General features: G+C 43.3%; 1 long non-coding RNA gene across 4 annotated transcripts; it reads right to left on the bottom strand.

Moving 5' to 3' along the window:
- Nucleotides 1-226: 226 nt before the first annotated feature.
- On the bottom strand, nt 227-17,915 carry LOC103676252. Of its 4 annotated transcripts, none has more exons than XR_572046.1 (4): nt 17,701-17,915; nt 15,053-15,164; nt 2,009-2,065; nt 227-263 (listed from the first exon to the last, which is right to left on the bottom strand). It is a non-coding gene; the product is annotated as an uncharacterized LOC103676252 (long non-coding RNA). The 4 variants fall into 4 exon arrangements; XR_572044.1 differs by lacking the exons at nt 227-263; nt 2,009-2,065 and adding exons at nt 10,832-10,934; nt 14,407-14,499; XR_572045.1 differs by lacking the exon at nt 227-263 and having other exon boundaries at nt 923-2,065.
- Between the last annotated feature and the right edge of the window lie 2,826 nt (nt 17,916-20,741).

The following is a 20,741-nucleotide window of genomic DNA, read 5'->3' on the forward strand; positions in this document are numbered from 1 at the left end:
GAGGAAGTGGGGTTCATCTGAAAGCGAGTTGCCTGCTCTTGAAGAAACTACATGACTGTGTGCTAATTTAGAGTACTTCTCACCTGTGCGTAAGACTCTGAGAACATGGGGCGCCCGGGTGGCTCAGTCGGTGAAGCATCTGCCTTTGGCTCAGGTCATGATCCCAGGGTTCTGGGATCGAGTCCAGCGTCAGGCTTCCTGCTCAGTGGGGAGTCTGCTTCTCCCTCTGCCTCCGCCGCTCCCCCTGCTCATGCTCTCTTTCTCTTTCAAATAAGTAAGTAAGTAAATAAATAAATAAATTTTTAAAAAAGACTCTTTCAAACAAACAAATAAATAAAAATAAAAGACTGGGAACATGAAAAAAGATGCAGTGCTCACAAAAGTGCAGATTGTTACTTATTTAATAATGGAATTCATTATTGGGACCATCCCCAAGATAAATGTCTTTTGTTACTAAAACCAGCAGAGTAATGGCCCTTCTCTCCCACAGACTTGTTGAGGATTTCTTGTTACTTGATTATGCGTTTGAGGAATAAAACACATAATGCTACCCTTTAGAAGGGAAGCATAATTTCCGCTCCAAACGTTTGTTTTGTGCTCACGCAGTTGGCGGCAGACACACGCACACACGCACACTCGTTATGATGACGATCTCTAGCACAATCAACATTTCTAGGGAATGTATTTCTGAAGGGAAAAACAAGTCCTAGTAAATATACATACTTTCTACTTTTTTTTTTTTTAAAGATTTTATTTATTTATTTGACAGAGAGAGAGAGACAGCCAGCGAGAGAGGGAACACAAGCAGGGGGAGTGGGAGAGGAAGAAGCAGGCTCATAGCGGAGGAGCCTGATGCGGGGCTCGATCCCATAACGCCGGGATCACGCCCTGAGCCGAAGGCAGACGCTTAACCACTGTGCCACCCAGGCGCCCCTAAATATATATACTTGAGCCGGTAAGATGTCTGAAAAATGAGTACCTTCCTTCGATGCTCTCAATGCAAAAGCATCTGCTTTTGTAAGTAAGGCCTTCGTTTAATCAGTAATGAATCAATGGCGTGGGAGGGCCAGAGAAAAAACCCAGCAGTATGCTGATGAAATGGTAATGAAGGGGATCAGGACATGTCACCCCAAAATATGCCACTTTGGTATAAGGATAATTTTAAGCTGAAGGCAACCGAGAAACATCAGATTCAAGAGAAATGGGCTGCCCTCCTCTTTTCTGCCTAAAAGCAGGGCATACATTTCCATGTGTAAAAGTATCTCCCTCTTCCTTCTTCTTCAGGAAGAAGAGAAGGGCTCTTTGTCACCACCGAGGACACACCGACTTGAGTATGTATAACAAACATTACTAAATAACTGTTTTTCTTCCAGTTGTTTCCCCCATATAGTTACTGCCCCTAGAAGCCCAAATCCCTTTTCCCTTATCTAGTCACTTCCCCACAATTTATCACCCTTTGTTAAAATGGCCTATAAACTCTCAAGCCAAACTGCATCTTTCAGTTTCCACCTCTTTTCTGTGAAGCTCCCATGTACAAACAAAATGAACCTTTTCTCCTGTTTCTCCGTCTTTTGTCAGTTTAATTCACAAGCCCCAGTCACCGGACCTAAGAGGATAAAGGAAAATTTTTTTCCTCCCTGACACTGGTGACGCCAGAACTCAATGAATGTTTGTTGAAAGACACTGACCAGCAGCCTTAAGATGCATTCGCACAGGTCTCGGTAATTATTAGCTGTAGCGTCTGAGCCTGGGAGGCTTACTTGTGACACACAGCCCAAGTGCACAGCCTAAGTTGCCGGTTAGAGCCATGTTCCAAGAACAAGCCTTCCGACTGCATTGCTGCCTCCTCTCTGCTGCTTTCTGATGCCTCTTCACTCCGACGACCAGGGAAGAACAGTTTAACCTTTTCTGTTGCTGTTTCTCACATATACATGTCCTGGTTGATCAGCAGGGTGATAGAAAGTACCCGTGGTATGCTGAGCTGGGGTGTGCAGATAATAAACCTCACCTTACTGGGCCTTCAGAACCGAAGGGCTTCCTCTCAACCCAGAAGCACGTCCTGCCACTGGAAGATTTGAAGATGCATGCAAAAAAAAAAAAAAAAAAAGATTTATATTTTTTTTCGGTTTTGTTTCCCAGGCAACTGCGCTCAATTCAAGATTGAATGCAAACAAGAGAATCCCCCAGAGGCCCTTCTGTCCCCCCACTTCCTCTCATTCTCTTTACTGCAATAAAGCCGTAAACTCTGCAGACCCAGGATGCTACCTTCCTTTGGAGAATGGAAGGAGAATGACGCAGAATTCACGAGGATAAAATGCCTGCTGGCAGGCGATACATTCTAGAAACATTCTGTGTCAGATGGGTGGGGAAGAGGCACAAACTGACCAACATTTGGGGAGGCCAGAGAAGACTGAAAAGCAGCTGTGCTGTCATTCATCATAACCTTGAGACCACAGTTCATCTCAGTGGATAATGGGACAGGAGAGCTGGCCTTTTCAGACCCACAAAGTAAAGCCATAGGTGTCCACTGTGGAAACCTCCTGTCATCTGCACCCTGAGGAACCTGAAAGCACCAGGGCTTTCGAAATCCCCTTGGCAGTCAGTACCGACTTGGAGATTTTCCAGTAGTCTCAGGACCTGGCATTAAATGTCTGTAATCCATACACACCAACTATGAAGACATGCCTTGTCCTTGTGGTTAGAACGTAAGGGGCACTCCTCCCTGGGACAGCGTGCCTCTCACCAGAATGCCCCTCAGCTTTCTGAAGCGAGGCTGAGTTTGGGGAGGAAGAGATTTTAAACGTGTTCAGTCAAGATTTTTCTTTCTCAGGGTGCTATGGCACGAGCCTTCCAACACACAGCACGAGGAGCCTATGCCCCATTTGTCACCTGAAAACAAAAGCAGCTGCTGAATTGCTATGCATTAGACATTTTCTAGGTAGGTAAAAGGTACAAAGCTGTATTTAAAAGAAAGACCCAGTTGTAAAATATATTTCAGCCAATTTTCACTATTGCCCCCCATTCATCACCACTTCTACCAAGTATATTTCTGAAAAATATTCCTAAAAATTCCAAATTTAGAAATTCCTTTCATCGATGAAGCTTGTATAAGAAAAGAAGTTTGGAGACCTAAGTTCTAGATTATTCCAGGAAAGTATTTATGACTTTTTTCTGAATTTCAAGATTTCTTGCTCTCTTATTCTAATAAAATCAATCTACGTATTGCTACCCTGTATTTACTACTGAACTACAAAATTACAAATGTCATCAAATTAGTCATTTTCCAGTTGGTTTTTTGTTTTGTTTTGTTTTGTTTTGTGGTTTTTTTGCTGTCTTCCAATGGCCCTGTTCCATTAGACTGACAGAATTAGCTATTAAACTTTTCACTCAACACAATTTTCTTTTTAGCTCAAGCTGTTTTCCCCAAAGTCACCTAGAAGGCATCTTGGATTATCCTTCGCCCTCAGCCACCTCCACATTTCTAAATCTCTACGCAAACCCATTTGAACGGCCTAGTCATCCTCTAGACTCTAGACGTGTGGGGGTGGGGAGAAAGGGGGCGGTGTCTTCCATTTTCCAAATGCAGGACTGTCCTTGCTCCTTTCCTGGTTTGGTCTGACTATATAAGTAATGAAATAATTTAGGAATCCAGGAAGCTTTTCTCCAAGCAACATTTTGCTGGTGTAAATATCAGGCCTTAACGTAGCATGGAATCTGTACGGAACGGCAGGCCTGTATGTGAAAGGAGATTTTAGGAGGTGATGGTACAAGGGACATTCCCTGAGGAGTAGGAGGAAGACCGCAAGGTGACCCAGGACAGTTGGGATGGCGCGTTCATTGCAGGAACAGGAGATAGTACAGATTTGCCAGCAAGGATGTTCTCATTTACTGCAGAGAAAATTAAAGTTCTTTTTGAAAACCCAAGAATGCCGGTACTCTCTTGGTGTTTATTCTCCCCTAGGGACGGCTAATTTCAGAAAATCTCCAGGAGAAAACATCATGGCAAACAGAGAGCAAACAAGAGGACAAAGAAGAGGAAAGAAATAGGATAAAAAGTATAAACCATGAGCGGATCAAAGAGAAAGAAATGTAAGGATAAAAAAGAGCGTGAATATGAAGTCGCCTCAGAAATCTGCAAGCGCGAGACCCCTGTCTGTCTGTATAAGACAAAGTTAAAGAAACAGAACAGCTATTCTGATGATGATACACATTACAAACGCCAAAGATTAAAAACTGCGTGATTTCACACACTCTGACCTTCCGTTCTGGCGTTTTGCTGGAAGTTCCTAGGCACACGTGTCTGTGAGCAATTCAGAATCACACGTTGCAGTGTAAGAAGCTCAGAATTTTATATCTGGTAGGGGTCTTGGAAAGGATTGAGTTCAAACCCCTCAGGATGCAGATAAAGAAAGTAAGAAATGCTTTCCCAGACCCGGAAATCTATTCCCTTCCTTCCAATTCAAGGAGAACAGATGAGGGTTATGGTAACGGGATGAGGCGCTCGGTGGGGGCGTTGGTGACTGTGCGTGAGGCCGGGGTTGGCTCAGCAAGCTATTATCTCTGCAGACGCGGCCACTGGAGCAGTATTGCTCTCTGGAACATCAGCCTCAAATGGAAAATCATGCATCTTTCCCAGGAGCCATCTTACTTCTGGAAATTCAGGGTCAGGTGGGACAATGGCATCAGTTTCTAGAGCAAGCGTTCGTCTAAAAACTGAAGTCACCCCTTTACAGAGCAAACTAATCTAAAACGCTTTTGAAATTGCTTAAGTCTGGAGTCGAAACTATTTCAGGCTTTTTATTTACAAAGAAACTATTTTAAGATAGGATCCAAATATTTTTTCCTATAAATCTGTCTGAACTGTCTTTGAGACCATTAGGCAGTTTTCAAAGAATTTTCCTGTTTAGCAAAGGGAAGGTTTGAAATAGTTTCAAAACTGCAGAGTTAAAAAAATGTTCAAAAACATGTTTCCTCTGAAAGCTTTTTTTGTTGGTGCCACGATTTTCCCATACGCTTGGGTATATTACAGAAGACTTTATCACATACCCTAGGCTGAAGAGAAGTCCATAAAAAGGCCATTACACTTTCCAAAGTAATTATTTTTCCTGTTACAAAAATTATAAATATTCAAAAAAGAAAGTTTAAAAAAATACAAATATAATTAGAAAAATACAACTCAGAACCTAGTCATTGTCAACATTTACTTATGTTTTCTTGTAAGGTAATTCTCCAACACGTATTTTTTTGTCTACAATTGTCATAAAATTGAGTTTAAAAAGAAACTGTAAGACAGGATGTTCCTAGGTGGTGAGGTACTTGGATTATCTGGAAAACACCTCAATTTTTTTTGCTTCCGAGAGTTTTTAAGGGCTACCACTGGTTTACCTAATACTTGTAGTGTTTTACTACTGTTCGTCTCAAGCGCTTTACAGCAGGCTTTTAAAATGTGTTTCTGTCCATAAAGTCTCTGCCTTTTATTTTGTCTCTTCTTTTCTTTAATATTGAGTCTTAAATCACCGGAGTGCTGAACTACCAGAGGACCACTTCAGAAAACTTGTCCCTGCTTCAAGGGAAACCAAACAGCTATCTAGCAGGGAAGGAGTGGGTTTGAAGGCAGATGAGAATCAGAAAGCAGCACCGCCCACAGCCAAGGACGAAGCACGAATTCATGAGTAGAGCACTTCTTCGCTGGAAATGTTCTTGGGCAGAGTGGTAACTGTACAATTTAACATAGCAATTTGGTGTACTTTTTTATCCCGTAGAAAGGATACATTTTGCAAATCAGGTCACACCCAGTGCGTGATCAGACGTGAGCACATTCCTTCAGAAGAGCCCCACTGGTGTGGCTTACCCACGAAGATAGCACGCTGGCCAAGATGATAGAACAATGGTGGAAAAATGAGTGAAGGTGTTTGATCGTGGAGTCGGGGGCGCTCTAAGGACCTGCACCAGCGGACTTCAGCCATCTGAGAGACCTGTGCGCTAAGTGTTAGCTTTTTTCTGTGTGACTCCAAAACCCAGAATGTGGATTCGTCAAAGGCTAGAAATCAGCTCTCTAAGATTAATTTGTTTCTAAATATTGAGATTTTCCCAAACGTCATGGCATGCCTTGTCCATGTTTCCATCCTGGAGAATTTAATAAGCAGTTGCTAAGCAACCATCTAACTAGAATGTTCTAAAGAGAATTTCTACACTCGGTTGTACATTCTAGGGGGTTATACTGTTATGCCTCTAACATGCCTTCAACTCCCAAACTCAAGGATACATGATGCTGCTGGAAGGATCTCTACGTCGGGAAAGAGATTGGGCCATGCACCAGATGTCTCTGATTCTCACTACCCTTTCAATTCTTAGTGTTTTCACAGTCAACTCAGGAATCACACCCCAGAGTCTTGGCCTTTTTTTTTTTCAAGTCACAAAAGCACATTTCTTAACTAATTAAACAGATCCACACAGAGCAATGCATTTCTTGGTAAGAATTAAGTCCCCAAGACAATGAGTAGAATGTCCACAAGAACCCCTCTGCTAAAATATATAGAGCATATTGCTGCAGTTTTGGGCTAATAAGCATTGCAAAGCAGTGAGGTTTTCTAATTTCCTCGTTCTTATTTTTCATGACAACATCTGTTGACCTACAACTGGCATCCAGCATAGCCCATATGTGCCAGAAATTGTAAAGGTAGACAGGAGCAGAAAGGGACGGGGGGCTGTTCAGGAATAAGGAGTCGGAAGAAGGACGGCAGGATGTTTGCTTTTGCTTTTGTTTTTAAAATCACCTCTTAAAGCCAGAAACAAAATACAAAATACCCACAGTAGGATAAAATCGGCACTGAGCTGGTCCGGGCAGGGGGAGGCTCTTCGTAAGGACTTACTGAGGGACGGCTGGGTTGGTGGAGCTGTGTTCTGAAGGTCATGACGGTCCCCAAGCCAATGACCATTTGATGACTTTATTATAGTTCCCTTCCAAAAATCGGTAACATTTCCTGCTAAATGTTTACAGGTTTTTGCTTGGTGGTGTCATATCTAACCAGCTCCGAAGGTCAGCAGCACCCAGTCCTGCCATCCTCCTGATTCCATGCTGTGTTTCCTTCTGCAATGCAAAACCATTCCTGACCTTCCCCAGGCATCGAAGCTAAGAGAATCTCGAGTTTCGAGGGTATTCACAGAAGAAGAGGGAGTTTTAAATGCATCTATTCTCTCAAAATGTCCGATATTTTTGCAACAAACCTTTAAATGATGTATGGTTCAGGTACGAGGCCATTTGAGGTTTGACCCCATTGTCACTCTGGACCTCATGTTCGCCTTTGCCTCAGTAGGGCTTATGCTAACAAGCAAGGTGGGAGTGAAGAACAAAAAAAAAAAAAAAAATCACCATTTTTTTCTTCCAGAAATGTGTTTTTATTTCTACTGACATGATAGAGAGAACAGGAATCGAATAAAAAATAATTGTGTTCACTGCAAGAGACAGCTTCCCAGTGCATACTTACAGATAGTTTTTACTGAACCACTAGTTGCTAAAACTAATGGTTACCTCTGGCTTCAGTTGGAAATAAGCTACTATCCAATTATAGTTTCCAGAATAGTTCCCATCTCCCCGTTAGAGCAGGAGGCTGCAGCAGTCAAAGGTAATAAGCAAGAACTGCAGGGACAGCATATTTTCTACACTGGGTGACGATGCCGAGTTTAAATGAGTGAAGGAAAAGTGACTTCGTTTTCTCTCTTTGATGGAAATTTGGACTGCTAATGTTTCTATGCATTTGAAGTATTCTGAGACTATATAAAACCACTCCCACGAGGTGAGGGAAACTGCATAATGACTGTTTGAGAACCCAGATAATTGATGGTGGTAACCCAAGCCGGTGAGGGCTTGATTGTTTTTCAGACTCTGATAATCAATTGTCTTTGCTCTGCCGATGAACTGGGGACCAGACCGGAGCACAGGCTAGAAATAGAAATGTATAGAGTGGTCCAGTGGGAAGCAAATTATTTTATTATTTTTTTAAAAGGGTTTATTTATTTACTTGAAAGAGAGAGAGAGGGAGCACAGAGGGAGAGGGAGAAGCCGACTCCTGCTGAACAGGGATCCCGATGCGGGACTTGATCCCAAGACCCCAGGATCTTGACCTGAGCTGAAGGCAGACGCTTCACCAACTGGGCCACCCAGGCGCCCCAAGGAAAGCAAATTATTTTAAAAAGAACGACAATGTACTAGTTTTTTTTTTTTTTTTAAATTCAATTAACATAGTATAGTATTGGTTTCAGAGGTAGAGGTCAGGGATTCATCAGTTGCATAGAACACTCAGTGCTCATGACATCACGTGCCCTCCTTAATGTCCCTCACCCAGTGACCCCATCCCTTCACCTCCCCCCCCAACAGCCCTCAGTGTTTCCTGCGCTTAAGAGTCTCTTACAGTTTGTCTCCCTCTCTGATTTCGTCTTCTTTTATTTTTCTCCTCTCTTTCCCTATGCTTCTCTGTTTCGTTTCTTAAATTCCACATGTCAGGCAGATAATGACGGCCAGCACCGGTTTCGTGTGGCTACCTCTGGCCAAACAGTCCGTTCTCATTCACTCCATAGACCTTTTTGCATGTGTTCTGTATCTTCAGGGATGGGTACTCAAGGGGCTCAAAGTCCAGTGAGTGGTGGGGGCAGGGAGGGGGGACGGTTTAGAAAAGGGTTAAAGAGGAAGAATTTCTAGGACTGGCAAAACCAGTCCTAGCTGCTAGTTAATAGACATGCCTGAAAACAGGGTGGGGGAGGGAGAGCAAAAGAAAAAAACCAAACCAAACAAATGAAAGGGAAAAAGAGATTTCTAGTGGCTGAAGCCATAGATCTTTGCATTTGGTCTAAGATGCCCTGAAGTCCAGGGATCTGGGCTGGAAGGGATTTGAGTTTCCCATCAGACATGGTATCGCTATCATCTCCTTTTTGGGTGTCCCAGGAATCGAGTTTTGTTCATATTCCTACCAAGCTGACCTGATTGTGTTTGAATTCTCCTCTGACGTCCTGGTGTGTATTTCCTTCTCCGTCCCCCTGTGTCTGCCATGGCCGTGCCTTATACTACTCGAGAGAGGTAACAGTTCCTGTATTCCATAAATAGACAAACGGGCACCCAAATCTGGGTTTTCCCTCTGAGAGTGGCCAAAGGTTCTGAAGATCTGGATTCTGAAAACAGTCTTCTTCCCGCATCTCGGGTATCTCCAGGGAAATGATTAATTCCTCTGTATCTCATTTCCAGAGAAAAGATCAGAACTGGCAGAAAAATTCCTAACTCCGTAGATATTACTGTGAATGAGAAAAGTGGCTTATAATTCACATGACTGCAGTCAGAATTTTCCATAACAAAGAGGACTGTAGTGTCCAGAGAAATAGTGGGTAAGCACATCAGCAGCCCATGGGTCGTGTCTGTGGCACTGAAAACTACTGTCACCACCCTTTATAAATGAGCAGATCTGCGAAGGCCAATGCCTGCTGAGAGCCACCCCATCTTTAACTTCTTTCTCACACACCACAGGGTTGACAATGGGAGTTTTACTTTCCAACCCATCCATTCTGAAATCTGCAGCTTGAGTTCATTGTTGAATAAAAAGCATGAATCAAGCAAAATTAAATTGCCTACCCTTCCTGCGAGATTTGAGGCCAGGGAACCCCTTTCCATGCGTGATGGATACTGTGAAGACTGATTTTCTGTTCGATTATCCCGCGAGAAAATGAATTGGGCGAACCGATCTTTGTGGCGGTGGTAACCACCATGGTCTACGGGTCCGCCTCTGGTATTTTCCAGGCTTTGTTTCCTCCAGCTTCTCGCTGATGGATCTGCCTGCAGTTTCCTGGGCCAACCCCAACAGCAGCAAGAAGAGGAGGTGACTACACATCTTGCTGTTCATAGATTTAAGAACTAGTGGGCCTAAGAGAACCTCAAAATGCCCATGGGGCATACGTCCCTCCTCGCTATTTTAACCCAGTCCATAGCAGTGGGCTCCTGCCTCAGTTTCCCCAGCTAGCTACCGCATGCACGCTCAGGGGCAGAGCGGTGTTCTAGGTGCCAGTGCACTTGCTAGTTTCCAAACTCTTGTCTACACGGGGGTTATAATCCTGCCAGGACAAGCCTTTCAGCAGACACCATGTCACCGCCCCCCATTTTCCCCATTTTAGGCTGGTTCTCTCTGAGACAGACCTGCCCAAGGTGGGCCTGAGCAAAGTCTCCTCAGTCTACAGCTAGACCAGTCTCCCAGTTCCTGTCCTGTCTCACCCGTCTTCCTCCCTCCTCATCTGTTTACCCAAAAAGCAATGGGACTCCCAGTCAAGGCACCCCAAAGATCAGCCACTCCTTGTTGCCAGGAGGTTCCAGATTCTACTGTCTCTGGGATAAAGTGCCAGAAAAGAGCTCAGGAACACTGCTCCCAGGCCGGGGAAGAGAACCCCCAAAGCTTCATTCCACCCCATTTGCCCTCTGGATCCAGACTGACTTCCGGCCTGTTCGAAGTGTAGATTCTCGCTGCCCGTGACACTGACGCTTTGACAGAGGACACAGCTCTGCTTTCTAAGGGGGAGAGTAACTGATGGCTGTCTCCATCCCTTTCACCATGACCTTTTTTAAACTATATGAGCACAGAGGCAGGTTTGAACTTCTGGGAGGTGAGCTCAGTTCTACTCGAGATGGAGAAAGACCCGGGCAAAGGACGCGGCCTAGTGGGACACCCCATCAGATGGGTCTCAGCAACCCAGAGAACAAGATGGAAAAATTAGATGGCGTCGTTTCTTGCGGCCTCCCTCCCCATCTTTCCAAACAAAAGGTATTTGTATCCTTTTGTAAAAAAATATATTTTTATTTTGAAATAACTGCAGATTCCTAGGAAGTTGGAGACATAGTACAGGAAGGTCCTCTCTACTCTATCCAGTTTCCCTCGATGGTGACACTTTACGCAGCTGTCCTACAACATCAAAAGAAGGAAACTGACATTAGCGCAAATGTGGGTGTACAGTTCTAAGCTATTTTATCACATGTATAGATTTCTGTAACCACCGCAGTCAAGATACTGAACTATTCCATTACCACAATGCTCCTCTCTTTTTTTAAAGATTTATTTATTTATTTGACAGAAAGAGAGAGACAGAGTGCACATGTGCGAGCATGGGGGCGGATAAGGGCGGAGGGAGAGGAAGAGAGAGAATCTCAAGCAGACTCTATGCGAGAGAGGAGCCCAACTCGGGGCTCAATCTCCCGACACCCAGATCACGACCTGGACTGAAACCAACTGACTCCACCCCACCACAACGCTCCTCTTCATGCTAGAACACACTCCCCTTATCCTCACCATCCCTAATCCCTAGCAATCACAAATTGGGTCTCCATCCCTACACTTTGGTCATTTTGAGAGTGTTATGTAAGTGGAATCATGCAAGGTGTGACCTTTAAGATTGCTTTTGTATTTTGTCCATTTGACACAATGCCCCTGAGATCCAGCCAAGTTGTGGTGCGCGTCAACAGTTAATTTCTTTTTATTGTTGAGTAGTATCCACGGTATGGACGTACCACAAGTTACTTAGCGATTCACCCATCAAAGGACATTCACGTTGTTTCTAGTTCTTGGCTATTAAAAATGAAGCTGCTATGAATGATAGTGTATAGGTTTTTGTAGAGATATAAGTTTTCTCCTCTCTGGGATCAATGTCCAGGACCTAAGTGTGGCGTTTTTGGTAAGTACATGCTTATCTTCAAAAGAGTCTGTCGAACTATTTCCCGGTGGCTGTGCCGATGAATGTATGATGGACTTGTTTCTCTGCTTCTTCCCAGCTCTTCCTGTTGTCATGAATATTTTCTTCTCTTTTAGCTTTTCCAATAGGTTTGTAGTGATGTCTCGTCATGGATTTAATTCGCATTTTCCCAATTGCTAATGATGTTGAAATTCCTTTCATACCCATAGTTGCCATCCTTATCTCCTTTTCAATGAAATGTCACTTCATGTCTTTTGCCCAATTTCCAGTTGGATTGTTTGGGCTGTTTTTACTGCCGACTCTTGAGAGTTCTAGATATCAAACCTCTGTTGGATATGAGATGTGGAAAATTTTCTCCCCGTCTGTGGCTTCCCGTCTGTGGCTTGTCTTTTCAATCTCTTGCCAGTGGAATTTGCAGAGCTGAAGTTTTTGATTCTGTTAAAGCCCAATTTGCCAATTTTATTCTTTTATGGATCATGTTTTTGCTGTGTTGTGACTAAAAACTCCTCACGTGACCCTTGGTCTGAGAGATTTTTCTTCTAGAAGTCTCTAGTTTTATAGTTTACATTTAGATTTATAATCCATTTTGTCTTAATTCTTGCATAAGGTGTGGGATTTAGGTCAAGGCTCCCCCTGCCATGAATAGTCAATTGTTCTAGCACCAATCTGAAAAGACTATCCTTCCTCCATTGAATTACTTCTACCCCTTTGTCCCTGTATGGATTTACAGGATTTACTGTTCTCTATCAGTCTTGTTTATTGTAGCTACATAACGAGCCTTGACATTGAGTAGAGTGACTCCTCCTGCTTCATTCTTCTTTTTCAAAACTGTTGTAGTTATTCTAGTCCCTTTACCGTTCCATGTAGGTTTCAGAATCATCCTGACTACATCCACAAAGATTTTGCTGGGATTTTGATAGGAATTGCACCAAACCTACATGGACTGCATTGCATTAAACGGATATGGACTTGACATCTGTACCATGTTGAGCCTTCCTATCCATGAACTCCGTACGTCTCTCCCTTTGTTTGATCCTTAATGTCTGTCTTCAGGGTTTTGGAATTTTCAGTATACAAATTCTGTACCTGTTTTGTTAGATTATGTCCAAGCATTTCATTTTGGATTAATTTTAAATTTTCTTTTAAATTGTGTTTTTGGACATGTTCATTGCTAGTATATAGGAAGACACTTGATTTTTGTATGTTGCTCTTTAGTCCTGCGGCATTCCTGAACTTACTTATTAATTGTACACTCTTCCTTCTGGTCTCCGTGGTTTCAGTGAGAAATTTGCGGTGTTTGAATTCTTTTCCCCGACATGTAAGTGTTGGTTCTCTCTCACTGCTTTCAAGGTTTTCACTTTGTTTTTAGTTTTCAGAAGTTCAATTATAATATGTCTTGATATGGATTTCCTTGGGTTTATCCAGTTGGGGATCACATTGCTTCTTTAATCGGTAGGTTTAAGTCTTTTACCAAAGTTGGAAAATTTTCAGCCATTATTTCTTTAAATACTTTTTCTGCCCACTCTCTTTCTCCTTTCCTTCTGGGACTTTTACGACATGAGTGTCAGATCTTTTTTATGGCCACAAAGTTCCCTCTGCTCTTTTTTTTTTTTTTTTTAAGTCCGTTTTCTCTCTATTTTTCAGATTGAGTAATTATGATTGTTCTGTCTTCCAGTTCACTGATTATGTCTCTGTCCTCTCTATTCTACTGTTGTGCCCATCTACGGAGTTTTTTCATTTCAGTTATTGTGTTTGTTCAGACCTAGAATTTCCACTTGGTTTTTACTTTCTGTTTTGTTGCTGAGACTTTCTACTTTTTAATTTGCTTCAAGCATGTTCATAGTTGCTTTTTGAAGCATTTTTATGATAATGGCCATAAAATCCTTGTCAGATAATTCCAGTACCTCTGTCACTTTGGTACTGGCATCTGATGATTGTCTTTTCTCATTTGAGTTGAGATTTTCCTGGCTCTTCATATGACAAGTGATTTTCAATTATACCCTGGACATTTGCAGTATTGTATTATGAGAATCTGGATCTTATTTAAATCTGTTTCTAGCAGACCTCCTCTGACCTTGTGCCAGCAGGTGAAGGAAGGAACCACTTCATTACTAGGAGTGGAAATTCAGGAGTGGAAATTCAGATTCAACACAGCTTTTGTGGATTCAGTGGGGGAGGGGCCATCTTGTAACTACAGGGCAGGGGTGGGAGTTCAGGCTCCCCGCTAAGCCTCTGATGACTCCATTCCGGCAGGAGAAGTAGGGGCACCTCTCGCTACATGGCCTCCAGTGACACCATTGTGTGTGTGTGTGTGTGTGTGTGTGTGTGTGTGTGTGTTGAGGGAGAATGTTCATCAATCACCCTACATCAATCCTGACTCTCCCGTAGGTCTTCTGAAGTACCACCAGGAAGGAGTGGGTCCCTCATTCCCACTGTGGATGAAAGTTCAGACTCTCTGGGTGACCTCTGCTAAGGAAGCCACCATTCCCCACTTGGCCTTCTCTCTTACTACCCCAGCAGGGACTAGAGGGTGCTTACTTAACAGCCTGTCCCAGATGGATGACTAAGCTCCCTACTGAGCTTTCGCTGGCAGGTATGCAGATTGGACCACAGACTTCCCTGTGGGGTTTGGCCTACTTGTGGTGGGGCTTGGCTGAAACTTTCCTGTCTTGGTAGGCTGCTCTTTACCTGGTCCTTTGACTGGAGAGCAAGTTTTTCCTGGGGCTTCTTTTGTCTATGTGCATTAGTGCTTCCAAATTGCTGGCTTCTGCCGGGCCCAGTCTGGGATATATGAAGCAAAAGAGAAAACAGAGTTTACAACCATGTTGGTGTCCTGAGGGCTCCAGAACTGGTCGGCCTTCTCTCCAGCCTAAAGAGTGTTCTTACGTTTGTTTTATACATAATGTTCAGGATTTTTAGCTGCGCTTAGCAGGAGGAATAGGGAGAAGTGTGTCTACTCCATCTTATTGGGAGTGTGTATACCATTTTAAACTTGAAATATCAAACAGCTGGCTTATGAAAATTATGAAGAGATTCTACCATAATGCACATGCGCAAGAAAGGAAGCATTCTTCAAGAAAACCAAATGATCATTTCCTGTGAGCTGACCCATCTGAGCAGGGAGTAACCATCCTTCATTTATAGAGTGCTCTGAAAGGACAGAGAAGATCCTTAGAGCAGAAAGAGTAGAAATGGTAACAAGCACTGAGCCAGACTTTGGAAGGTCTTGAAAGGCAGGCGTAAGTATGACCTCCATACGAGCTACCGTGGGATGCAGCACACCTAGAAATAAAGTGGGCTTCCGAGTAAACCCTCGTGTTTGCATATCACTCACCTGTTGTTACTTAGCTTCTCTGAGCATGTCGAAAAGGGGTATAATCCTTTAAAGGAGTGTTGTAAGATTAGACGCAAAAGTCCTAAGCGTTCTAGCTAGGCACGCCACCCTGCTGAAGAAACAGTAATATTAAAATAGGATAAGTTATGAAGATGTTAAATATGGAATGATACAATTAAAATGAGCTCAAGAACTGATGTGGGGAAACAAAGGCAAAAGAGAAGTTGTATTTCCTTACTACTTAAAATCCATTGACGAGTCCTTGAACCAGGCCGACTGACCTTCCTCAGGAACTCAGCTGCCTCCATGTCAATACTTTTGCTAAGGCAAGAGGCAATCTTAGCCCAACCCCCTAGGACCCTGTAAGTCTACTTTAACGCATAAAAATTCCTTTGGAAACTTCCTTTCTCTCTACCCCCAAGATATGTCAGCAATCACCCTCCAAGCATAAGACCCACTGATACACATCTGAAGGGTCTCATGACTGAGTTTTTACTAGACAATAGTAAATGACCTTTTCCTAACAATAGCCAGCCCCCTCAAGGTCCTGGAAACCTTGTCTCCAAAATACCTCGGAGGCTTGCCCTGTGCCTAAGCCCCTCCCAGCTTGAAAGTATATAATCAGCCACTCCTCAGAACCCCACGCAGCTCTTTCTGCCCACGGGTCCTGTCCCCGAGCTTTAATAAAACCACCTTTGTACACCAAAGACATCTCAAGAGTTCTTTCTTGGCCATCGGCTCTGAACCCCACCACTTCCAACCATATCAGAACTTCATTTGACAAAACACGGAGGAAATTTGGGGGTTAAAGAGAGTGTAACTTGGCGTATGAGTTAGGAGGCTGTCATACATCATTATCTGGAAGAGGTGATAAAAATTGGTAGCCATGGGGCGCCTGGGTGGCACAGCGGTTAAGCGTCTGCCTTCGGCTCAGGGCATGATCCCGGCGTTATGGGATCGAGCCCCACATCGGGCTCCTCCACTGTGAGCCTGCTTCTTCCTCTCCCACTCCCCCTGCTTGTGTTCCCTCTCTCGCTGGCTGTCTCTATCTCTGTCAGATAAATAAATAAAGTCTTTAAAAAAAAAAATTGGTAGCCAGTGGTGTGGTTTGGTCCGGTGGAACCAAAAACACGAAGAATACCAACACATTTTAAAGGGGGAAAAAATGACATGATTTATGACTGAATATGACAAGTACAGACGAGTAAAAGTTCACTAATTCTTGGTGAATGTAAGGAGATGTGGTAGTTTATAGAAAAAATTCCGAGTAAGTTCTTTGCAATTATATAAATTAATCAGCACTTCTTTTCAGGCATACATCGGCAACTCTTGCCAAGTACAGGCTCTCTAGAATCTCTTCTGATGATTAAGGAAACAATGATTCACAGTGTAGATGCGAGAAGTTTTCTCTTCTAGGCTCTTTGGCTGGTCTAGTAATTAAATTGATATAATGCAGATTAACAGGAGAAAAGCAAACAGAAGTTTAATAACATGTGTCCCTCCTGTAGGCATTGCAGAGACCCAAGGAAACTGGGTAACTCCTTGAAATGGCTGAAACCATCACCTAAAACATCATCTCCAGCTAGAAGATGTTGGGGTGGGGAGTCAGTTATCCGAGGTGGCCAGGAAAAGCCCAGGAAACAAGGGCGAGGTTGTTATGCAGATTTCAGCCACCATCTTCTCCACCAACAGGAGTTTCTAGAGATTAGGAGTCAGCTCCCCACCCCCCGCCCCCCAAGCTGGTACAGCCTGGGAGACACCCTTACAAATGGAGATTTCCCTTATAAATGTGTCTCTTACAAAAGGGTCACTGCCGCTCAGTTTTCAGAGCTTCCTCTGCATCTGCTGTTTCTTAACAATAACCAGTTTAAAATAATCCCCATGCCAAAGAGACACAGTAGGGGGCAAATTCTGCTCCCCTTAAACAGTTAGCTTTTTTGGGGGAGGGTAACGCTGTAGTATACTTTTAAACAATTCCTGTTCTTAATATTTGAAACATACCCTCTGGGGATTTCTTTGCACTTTTGATTTTTTATATTATGTTATGTTATGTTATGTTATATTAATATATTACATATATTACCATAATATATTTATATATATCAGAGAATTTTCTAAAAAGGAAAAACTATCATAAATAATTTTAATAAGCCTAAGCAAATTTTATTTTAGCATGAAGTTTTTCACATTTAAAATTCACAGTCAAAACTTTATCGATTGGTCGGTTTGTTTAATTGTGAAATGTATTTGCAACTTGGTTAAGCTATCCATACTTCAATTGTCTTCCTTTTATACCAAGTAACTCTGAGTCACCAAGTCCACATTTTCCCAAATTCCTCCTTGGGATGCAAAACACCGTTTATATTTTTAAGAGGTATGTGCCCCAAACTCCCCTACTCAGACAATATATAAACACCCATAGCTGAAAATGACAGATTTCTTTTAGTTTACCAGGGATCAAGGAGAAAAGGCAAGAGGAAAGATGACAACGGCATCATAGAGTGAAAGTTGAAAGTTAATTCCCCCAGAGACAGGAAATACCCACCCACCCAAACACACACACACACACACACACACACACACACACACACACACGCCCCATGACAGAAAGTCGCTACTGAGTCCTGCACACAACAAAAAATACTTACGAGATAAATGCTTGTATTTAATTCTCGTGAGAGTGGCAAAACACCCAAGGCTTGTGTCGAGAATTTTCAAGAAGAAATCATAACTTCTACCCTTTTTTTGAGCACTTTGCTAGGAACTCTGTGCCCTCTGCACACATTATCTCATGGAAGTCTTGCAGCAATTCTGGGAAATGGGCAGATATGATTATTCCACTTGGACAGATGAAGAAACTGGGTTTCGGAGAGGCTAAGGGATTTGTCCAAGGTCACCCTGCCGGCAGGAACTTGAGCCCCGCCTTATCCTGATTTTGTTTGACTTCCAATCCTACTCTCTCAAGTACTGGGTGCATTGCTTTCTGTAACTTCCCCCGGGGGAAAAACAGACCTTGTGGGTTCTCTTTCCACTAGGAAAATAAGAACAAACTCTTTCGTAATGGGAACATTAAACTATTTCATTTGAACGTCTGTCTATTTTACTAGACGAAGATTGCCTATCACTGGATAACTTGGATAACAAATAGGGAGGAATCTTGAGTTAATTCCTGCTTCCCTCTTGTGTCAGAGACTAGTAATGACGATTGCAGGAGCTGCATGCTGCCTTCCCCCTTCTTTATCTCCCCTTGTAGTCATCCTATAAACGGCTCCATTTCCTCTCCACCCAAGTGAAGAAAAAGTCTGAATTTGAAAATCTGATCTGCGCACAAAGCCTACCTCAGATCCCTTGAAACTCTTAGTAAAATGAATCTATTTCCTTAAAAGCAACAATTTCAGTGCATGCTAGAATAAGATGAAATCAATACAACACAATGCGATAAACCTTCTTTGTCTCCTGTCACCCACAACAAACTGTCTCAAAACAATTTTCAGTATTAAGTAATGCTATTACCAAGTGACGAGCACTTCTCCGGAGGAAGCGGGAGGACTACAGCGGCCGTGGTGGGCTTTGGGTCTATTTTAGGACCTTCGTCACTGCTTTATAAAATACAGATGTATCCTTTCCGTTCACATTGTTACGTCTCTGAAAAGTCATGCTGTTTATTGCATCGTTACATGCTCTGGAAGGGCTTTCTATTTAAGGAAAGCCTTCCGTGAATCCTTTTTCTAGAGCAAATAATGAGTCCTCAATACTAGCTGATTTAAAAATCCACTTTTTATGCAGATCAGGATTACTTAAGAATGCTCTAGAATGTTCATAGAAAGGGACCTTATGGTAACAGTCCGACTGGAAGCAGAGGCTGAAGACTTGGCAACTGTTTCCTCATAGACATATGTTTCTCCAGAGTGGTTTTAGGGAGCGGTTATTGATGCCGGTGGTGGGGGTGCGCGAGGATCTCCCCAGTTCCAGTCACCTTTCCGCACTAGCACTGAAATTATCAACTGTCTCTCGCTTCGGCTACAAAACTTGGTGAGACTACAGTGACATCAAGAGACCCCCCTTCACAATTTCTACTCTCCTTTTCTCTGTATTTTTGTCACTACACTCGTCTCCCAAGGCAGGGCCAGTAGCTCTCTACAGAGCGCTGCGTCTGAAAAGTTCATACCTGGCCTTGGTATTTGAATTGTGCCAGGGCAAAGCTACGCCATGAAGCAGAAACGCACTCTAAGGTCCATGTGCTACCCAGCCAAGACCTCATCTCTAAAGAAGGAGGTGCTGTGACGTCATAGAATGGAAGGAATAAAGGGTGTTTTCGCAGAGTGGAGTCCACTGTCCTTTGCCTTCGTAGGGCAATTGGTAAATGGGATGGAAGCAGCGGTACTCTAGCAGATCAGAGGCATTCACGGAGAGAAGTTACTAGTGACTGAACCGTACTAGCTAATACGGCAGTCACCAACCACAAATGGCTAGTTACATTTAAATCTATTAAAATTAAAGAAAACTAAAAATGTGGTTCCTTAGTTGCCTTAGCCACGTGTTAAGGGCTCACCAGCTGCATGGGGCTCCTGGTCACGACATTGGGTAGCACACGTACAGAACACTTCTGTCATCGCGGAAAGTACTAAAAGACAACGCTTCTGGAAGACTGCATGACTCTGATGAGTTCACAACCAATGGCCCAAAGAATGGCGATCGAGAATCCCTAGGAGTGGCTTCCCTTATACCTGTAAGTGGTTGAGTCTAATGCAGGAAAGAAGAGAATAGAAAAAAATCAGGATTTAAAAGTCCGCCTGGGGCCAGGAGGGGAGTGGCAATCCTCCGCCACTGAGGTTGACTTTTCTTCTACGGGAAACTGGATTCCTCGTAGTAGTGGCTGGATTAAAGCACCAAAATAGAAATTTAATTTTTATTAGAAGTACAGAATTCTTATACTCTTGCACCTAGCACTCTTAGAAGAAGAAAAACCCCAGTGGAATATTTGCAGCACAATCGACACAAATCATACCATATCATTTTCCAGGTTATGCACATATCTCAACACGTTTCTGGATAGTTTGGAAGTTCAGACATTCAACACGCAGAAGTGACTTAGGGCCATAATTATGAAAGGGAATTCCAGAAGGCGATTTCTCCATCTCTGACTCTCAAAATGCAAAGGTAGAGGGGATATCCAATGTCATGTTGAATAGAAATACCAAGTAGAAAATAGAAGTAGATTTTCCCAATCCACGTACATCAGCACCCTGGCTCCACTCAGTGGATTTCACCCAGTTCCCTCACGGTTCTCTGGTGCCACGACGTGAATAACGCCCGTCTCCACGCACCCAGCGTCTCACTCTCAGAGAGAAATATGTGCCAGGAGCCTCCAACCTGTGGCAGCTAGAGCCACAACCGAGGGAAGTGGCCCGCTTAGAGAGAGGCACTGCACAGCATGAAACGTGTCAGTGGCCCACATCTAGAAACATCTGGAGCCTTCCTAAATTCTAAAACCACAGTGCAGATTTGACATCATGGAGGAAACACTCATGCTTCAGCTACTTGTAAGCCATACGTTGAAGGAAATTTTAAATGTCCTTTTGCAGAGTCTTGATTTGAGGGCAGGTGACTCTGGGGTCCCCCACGGTCCCACCACCTTGGCCCCATCTGGGTCCCCTTCCCTATGCAATCTCATTTTGCCCATACAATA

The sequence above is a fragment of the Ursus maritimus genome, unplaced genomic scaffold (assembly GCF_017311325.1).
Source record: "Ursus maritimus isolate PB19 unplaced genomic scaffold, ASM1731132v1 scaffold_31, whole genome shotgun sequence".
In the NCBI taxonomy this organism is placed as follows: Eukaryota; Metazoa; Chordata; class Mammalia; order Carnivora; family Ursidae; genus Ursus; species Ursus maritimus.